Genomic DNA, 8095 nt, shown 5'->3' with positions numbered 1-8095 from the left:
CTCCCGGCCACTGCAGCCTCAACCTGCTGGGCTCTGGTGATCCTTTCACCTCAGCCTTCCGAGTAGCCGGAATTACAGGCACTTATTACCATGCCCAGCTGATTTTTTGATTTATTGTAGAATTGAGGTCTTGCAAAGTTGCCCAGGTGGGTCTCGAACCCGCAGGATCAGGCAATCCACTCACCTCAGCCTCCCAAAGTACGGGATTACAGGCTGAGCCACCGAGCCCGGCTGAAAAATTGTATTTCATCAAAATTAAGAACAAATGCATCAAAAGACAACACAGAATGGAGAAAGCAAACCACAAAGTGGGAAGATACATATGCAAATCATTTATCTAATAGATTAGTACCCACAGTATTTAAAGAATTCTCCTATCTCAACAATAACAACCCAATTCTCACATGGGCAAATGACGTAAATAAACATTTCTCCCTACACAAATGGCCAATAAGCACATGAAAAGATAGCTAAATAACATTAATTAGCTGGGTGTGGTGGCTCACACCTCTAATCCCAACACTTTGGAAGGCTGAGGGGAGAGGACTGCTTCAGGTTAGCAGTTTGAGAACAGCCTGGACAACATAGCAATAACCCATCTCTGAAACAAACAAAAAAATAAAAATAAATTTTAATTAGTCAAATGTTGTGGCATCTGTCTATAGTCCCAGCTACTTAGAAGGATGGTAGAAGGATCACCTGAGCCCAGGAGTTCGAGGTTGCAGTGAGCTATCATCACCCCACTGCACTCCACCCTGGTCAACAGAGCTAGAGCCTGACTCTTCAAAGGAAAAAAAAATTATTTATTAGAGAAATGCAAATAAAAACCATTATGAGATACAACTTCCCAGATGGCTACTATTTTAAAAAACAAATAAAAAACAGAAATAACAAGGGTTAGTCAAGATGTGGAGATATCAGAACACTTGTGTACTGCTGGTGAGAATGTAAAATGGTGCAGCTGCTAAGGAAAATAGTATAGTACGGTGGTTCCTCAAAAAATTAAAAATAGAATTATATGATCCAGCAATTCCAATTCTGGGTATACATCGAGAAGAATTCAAAGTAGATTCTCAAAGAGATACTTTTATACCAACGTTCACAGCTCCATTATTCACACTAGCAAAAGGGTAGGCTACCCAAGTGCCCATCAAATGATGAATGGGGGCTGGGTGCGGTGGTTCAGTCTGTAATCCCAGCACTTTGGGAGGCTGAGGTGAGGCGACTACCTGAGCCCGGGAGTTCAAGACCATCCTGGGAAACTTGATGAGACCTAGTCTCTATAATAAACCACAAACTCGCTGGGCGTGGTGGAGTGCATCTATAGTTCCTGCTACTTGGAAGGCTGAGGCAGAAGAATCGCCTGAGCCCAGCAGGTCGAGGCTGTGGGGGCCGTAAGCATGACACTGTACTCCAAACTAGGTGACAAAGAGTGAGAATCCAGGCCCCCCCCCAAAAAAAAGATGAATGGGTATAAGAAAAGGCTAAAGAGATCAGCAAGCGGCCTCTAAGTGCAATGGAAAGCCACCAAAGAATTTTAAGAGCAGAATAACATAATTCCTAGTGATTCACATTTTTCTTTTTTTTTTGAGTTGGAGTCTCACTCTGTCACCCAGACTGGAGTGCAGTGACCTGCTGGGCTCCAGCGATCCTTCCACCTCAGCCTTCCAAGTAGCTGGAACTACAGGCACGTACTACCACGGCCGGATTATTCATTATTCTAGAATGAAGCCTTGATTTATTGCAGAGTTGAGGTCTCGCCAAGTTGCCCAGGCGGGTCTCGAACCCACAGGCTCAGGCAATCCACTCAACTCAGCCTCCCAAAGGTGCGGGATTACAGGCTGAGCCGCTGAGCCACCGAGCCCAGTGTGATTCACATTTTTCAAAGATCATGTCTACTAAGTAGAACACAGACTGGAGAATAAAGAAAAGCAGCTGGAAAATAAGTTAGATGTTATGCAGTGGGGATGGTGTTTTTGACTACAATGGTAACAGTAAAGACGGTACAGAAATTGATAGGCTCACTCAGTTTGGGTAGGAATATAAATTGTTACAACCTTTTAGAACGTAATTTAGCAATGAATCAAAATGTAAAATCTGTGTTCCCTGAACCCAGGCAATTCCATTCCTAAAATCTGATCCCTGTATTTGCAAAAGAAAATGTGCATAAGGAATTTTACTAAAGCATTATTTACGATGGCTAAAAAACTGAAACAACTCCAAAAGAGGACTAACTAAATCCACCTTATGGATACTAGTATAGCCCTTTAAAAACGACTGACACAGAAGTCACAATATTGAGGAAAAAAGCAAGATTCTAGAACACTTATTTTTGCAAAATTGTTCATAATATTAACATATTTCTTAATTCTTTTATTTCCTTTATTTAAACCAGAGTGCTTCTCTAATATCACTCTCACTCACATTCTGATAACTTTTTTGGGGAGAAAAGTGTATGTGCCAGAGACCCCAGGTGTAACCATGGCAGTGTACAATCAATCAAATGGAAAAATATCTGAAAACCATGTCACAAAGAAAAGATGAATGATCTGTGAATGCACAGACTGAAATTATGTGAACGTTCATGATGCAGAAATTTCTTTTATTTGGAGCCCAGAAAAGTTTTCAGTTATGTTTGGTAAATAACTGAATAAAGAAGAACAAAAACCTTGAAAGGCTATAAATAATTTTTTTCCAAAGGTCTGAAAGACAGTCATATAAACAACAGTATGAATTAATTCTGCCCTCTACAACTAGAACTTTTGTTTTAAAAAGAAAGGGGTAAATATGCAAAAAAGGGGAGGACAAAAATACAAATTTTAAATAAGCAGTCATTCATTCATGGAATTAGAAGCCTCTAAAGGCAGTGAGATAAGGATAGCTAACAACAAAAAGACAATATCACATGTGTTGACGAATATGGAATGCTCATTCATTGTTGATGGAAGCATAAATTGGTACAATCATTTTGAAAACCTCTGACAGTATCATAGTACTATAGGTATGCCTACTGTATGACCCCGAAATTCTATTCCTAAATATATAACAAAGAGAAATTAGTGATATGTCCATCAAAAGACATGTACAAGAATATTCATAGTAGCTTTATTCATAATAGTCAACAACCCAATGTCCACCAACAGGAGAAGGAATTAACCAGTTTGCAGAGGGAGACGAAGAGGTTCCCAATTTGAATGAAAGTGATAGCCAATACAAAAGGGCAGAAAAAATCCAGGTGGAGTTGGCTATAACAACGAACGTTGTAGGCAGAATTCCAGGAGTCATTTTGGCTTTTTTGTTTTGTTTTGTTGTTTTTTTGTGAATAGTCTCACTCTGTCAACCAGGCTAGAGTGCAGTAGCACGCTCACGGCCACTACAATCTCAACCTGCTGGGCTCAGGTGAGCCTTCTGCCTCAGTTTTCCAAGAACCACAGGAACGTGCCACCACATCCAGCTCATTTTTTTTGACTTATTGTAGAGACGAGGTCTCGCCAAGTTACCCAGGCTGTTCTTGAAACCCTAGGCTAGAGATGAGGTCTCGCCAAGTTGCCCAGGCTGGTCTTGAAACCCTAGGCTCAGGCAATCCTCTCGCCTCTGCCTCCCAAAGTGCTGGGATTACAGGCGTAAGCCACCATGCCCAGCTCCAGGAGTCATTTTGATCTAAAGGTCTGGAACTAAAAGGAGAGACAGATACAAGCTAGAGACATTATTAGCTTTAAACATAGTATTACATGGAAGAAGAGGACAAAGTCATAGGTAAGACTGCAAGAGTATAATATTGGAAAATAACTATCAATTTAATAACTAGCTGAATATATTACAAGCAGTTTAGTAAGAATGACAGCAAGAAAAAAACAGGAGAATACATGATATGATAGAAGCCAAGGGAAAAAAATAGTTTAAAGTAGAAGAAAATGGTCAAACAAAATCAAATGTAGCAAACAAAACCTGAATAAAGATGAGTGCATTTATCAACAGAGAATTCACTGATAACAATAGCTAAAACAAAGTAGAATGATAGAGCAATCATATTTCAGTAACTGGTCAGAAACTGGAATATAAGGAAGTTATATATATATTTACGATTTTGAAACCTTATTATCAGAGGTAGGCAAATCTGTTCTATAAAGGGACAGATAGTAAATATTCTAGGCTTTGCAAGCATCATATGGTCTCTGTCACTGTCACATACTCTTACATACACACAAAAACAGGCCACAGGCCAGATTTGGCCAACTCTTGTCTTAAAACAATTTTTACTCTCAAATCAAGCATTTGGAGACACAGTCTGCATATAACTAAATAATATTTTCACACATGAAGATAATGCTATTTCTTGGAGCATGACTCAAGTTGTTTTTCTCCCTTCAGTGACAGACATAATTTTTTTTTTGAAGTTGGAATCTCACTCCATGGCCCAGGTTGGAGTGCAGTGGCATGTATGCTCACAGCCACCCCAGCTGCTGGGCTCAGGTGATCCTTCTGCCTCAGCCTTCGAAGTAGCTGAAACTACAGCTGCGCGCTACCACACTCGGCCAATTTTTTAAAAATTTATGGTAGAGATGAGACCTTGCCAAGTTGCCCAGGCTGGTCTCGGACCCGTGGCCTCAGGCAATCCTCTCAGCCCAGCCTCCCAAAGTGCTAGGATTACAAGCATGAGCCAATGTGCCCAGCCAACAGAGAGACTTTTATGTTATTAAGTCTGAACCATTCTCTTGATCTATTCAAACCAAAAGTTCAACATGTAATCCCAACAGCTGCTGTCTGTTTCAAAAAAAACACACCTGACCCTTTCAGTTAACAATTCCTTCAGACCCTGGACTCCAAAGGAACGTTAATGGTAAATTCCCAATCATCCAAGGGTAGATTTAAACTGCTTCTAGATAATGAGGGTAAAAATATTACAATTTGTGTCCAACTGTTTAAATCAAGATGATTAAGCTGAAGTTGGAGAATCAAGTATTAAAGATGGCATCCACTAGTTGCAACTAAAGAGAAAATCACAGCAAAAAGTATAAAGTGAAAAAAACTTTCCAGCCAAGTACGTTGACCCATGCTTATAATCCTAGCACTTTAGGATGCTGAGGCAGGAGGATTGTTCGAGTCCAGGAATTTGAGACCAGCCTAGCCAACCTCATCTCTACAAAGAAAAATAAAAATAAAAAAATTATCTGGCGATGGTGATGCACGTCTGTAGTCTCAGCTACTCAAGAGGCTGAGGCAGGAGGATCACTTAAGCCCAGGACTTTGAGGCTGCAGCAAGCCAGGATCATACCACTACACTCCAACCTAAACAAGAGACCCTCTCTCAAAAAGTAAAAAATTTACAAAATTTTTCCATTACAATAAACTCTGTACAGTGAATAGCATTCATTCTCCCTGCAAAAACAAAAGGAAAGCACTAACTTACCCATAGACAAGGCAAGGGGAATTTACAAGAACGGGAATCCCAAATGCAAAGAACAGTAGCTGTTAGTGGGATACAATTTACTATCTGTTCATGCTATCTTATTATCTTTAAGTAAGAAAGTAGTGGGCAGAGACTTACTTTCACTACACTTGGGTTCTAATGTTCAAAATAAGGCAAGGCTGGGCACTGGCTCAGCCTGTAATCCCAGCACTTTGGGAGACCAAGGTGAGTGGACTGCCTGAGCCCATGCGCTCGAGACCAGCCCGGGCAACTTGGCGAGACCTTGTCTCTACAATAAATAAAAAATTAGCTGGGTGTGGTAGCGTGTGCCTATAGTTCTGGCTACTTGGAAGGCTGAGGCGGAAAGATTGCTGGACCTCAGCAGATCGATGCTGAGATGGCTGTGAGTGTGCCACTGCACTCCAACGTGGGCGACAGAGTGAGACTCCAACTCAAAAAAAATAAAAAAATAAAATAAGGCAAGTTCAAATAAAAAACAACAGCATTATGCACAAGAGTCAAGATATGGAAGCAACCTAAGAATCTGTGGACAAATGGATATAGAAAACAGTACATACAGTCAACCCTCTGTATCTGCTGAGGATTGCCTCTAGGAAAACCCATGGATGTTCAAGTCCCTGACATAAAATAGTGTAGAATTTGCGTATTACCTATGTACACCCTCCCATATACTTCAAATCATCTCCAACTTACTTATAATATCAAATACAATGTAAAAGCTATATTTAAATGTAAATGCTATATGCAAATACTATCTAAAATTTAATACAAACATAAATGCTACATGTAAATGCTTATAGCTATTATACCAATTGTTTAGGGAATAATGACCAGGAAAAAAGTTTATATGTGCAATATAGATGCAATTTTTTTTCCTGAATATTTTCAATCTATGGCTGGCTGAATCCACAGATAAGAAACTCAGGGATACAGAAGACCAACTGTGTATTTTTTCAATGAAATACTATGCTGCCTTTAAAAAGAAATCCCATCAGTGGTAACAATATAGATGGGCCTGGAATATATTATACTAAGTGAAATAAGCCAAACAAGAAAAACAAAAACTGCAAAGTATTCATAAAAGTAGAGAGTAGAGGTGATTGCCAGAAGGTGGAGGGAAATAAGAAGATGCTGATCAGGAAGTACAAAGGAGCCGGGCTCGGTGGCTCAGCCTATAATCCCGCGCTTTGGGAGGCTGAGGTGAGTGGATTGCCTGAGACCGCGGGTTCGAGACCCGCCTGGGCAACTTGGCAAGACCTCATCTCTACAGTAAATCAAAAAATTAGCCGGACGTGTTAGCACGCGCCTGTAGTTTCAGCCACTTGGAAGGCTGAGCGGAAGGATCGCCGGAGCCCAACAGGTCGAGGCTGCGGTGGCCGGGAGCGGCCACTGCACTCCAAGTCTGGGTGACGGAGTGAGACTCCAACTCAAAAAAAAAAAGAAGTACAAAGGTTCATTTATGCCACATGCACTTTTTGAAAAAGAAAAAGTAATCATGATATTTTAAGAAATAATAACCTTTGGCTTGTTTTTTAGTTGGGCAAATTCATAAATATTAGACATAAATAAGCTTACTTTAAATCTACATGTACCTTATTTTGGTAAGTTTTGTTTATGCTATTATTTGGGGCTATTTCTCTCCCTTTTCTCAATTACAGTTGGCCCTCCATACCCACTGGTTCTGAATCCACAGATATGAAGGGTCAACTGAGGGACTTGAGTATCTTCAGATTTTGGTATCCTGGAACCAACCTCCCCCTACATACACAGAAAGCTGACTGTAATCCTAAATTGCCTATACAGTTAGCCCTTCATGTTTGAGGATTCTATATCCATGGACAAAATCAACCACAGATCCAAAATACTCTGTGGGAGGAGAGAGGCAGGGAAGAGAGAGAATTTCACAAGGTTTCACAAAAACCAAAATTTGAATTTCTTACACACTGAGTATAACACTGAATTCATGCAAATGAAGGGATATGTAGGCATTGTATTAGGTATTATAAGTAATCTAGAGATGATTTAAAGTATACAAGTGGATGTGTATAGGTCACATGCCAATACCACACCACTTTATATAAGGGACTTGAGCACTGTCAGCTTTTGGTATCCACAGGTGGTCCCCCATGGATATCAAGGACCATTCTAAATATCTATGAATAAAAGATCCCCATTCTGATAAGTTATTCAACTAGTCTACAATTATGGATCCTGAACACAACTGATATTCATTATAGAAAAATGATTTGTCACTGCACAGAAAGAAAAACCAGCTTAGTATACCTTACAGTGGTTTACACTTATCAATGTCTATAGCAGGGGTCCCCAACCTACAGGTCACACAACAAGTGAGTGGCAAGCAAGCCTGCAAACCTTCATCTGTATTTACAATCCCTCCCGATAACTTGCAGTACCCACCTGAGATTCACCTCCTGTCAGATCAGCAGCTTTAGGTTCTCTCAGGAGCATGAATCCTAACTGTGAACTGCGCATGCAAGGGATCTAGGTTGCATGCTCCTAACAAGAATCTAATGCCTGTTGATCTGAGGTGGAGCTGAGGTAGTGATGCCAGCTCCAGGGAGCAGCTGCAAATACAGATTACCATTAGCACTAGCCGAGCTCGGTGGCTCAGCCTGTAATCCCGCGCCTTTGGGAGGCTGAGGT

The 8095-nt window shown here is 40.6% G+C and overlaps 1 protein-coding gene across 2 annotated transcripts in view; it reads right to left on the bottom strand.

Moving 5' to 3' along the window:
• Positions 1–8095, bottom strand: part of MGA (MGA, MAX dimerization protein) — a 107329-nt gene that overhangs the window by 86281 nt on the left and 12953 nt on the right. The gene's annotated exons all lie outside the window — the stretch shown is intronic.

The sequence above is a fragment of the Carlito syrichta genome, unplaced genomic scaffold, assembly GCF_000164805.1.
Source record: "Carlito syrichta isolate Samal-C Ts95f unplaced genomic scaffold, Tarsius_syrichta-2.0.1 Scaffold47086, whole genome shotgun sequence".
Lineage (NCBI taxonomy): Eukaryota > Metazoa > Chordata > Mammalia > Primates > Tarsiidae > Carlito > Carlito syrichta.
Note: the sequence above shows the minus strand (reverse complement) of the source record. Positions and strands in the feature narration are given on the sequence as shown.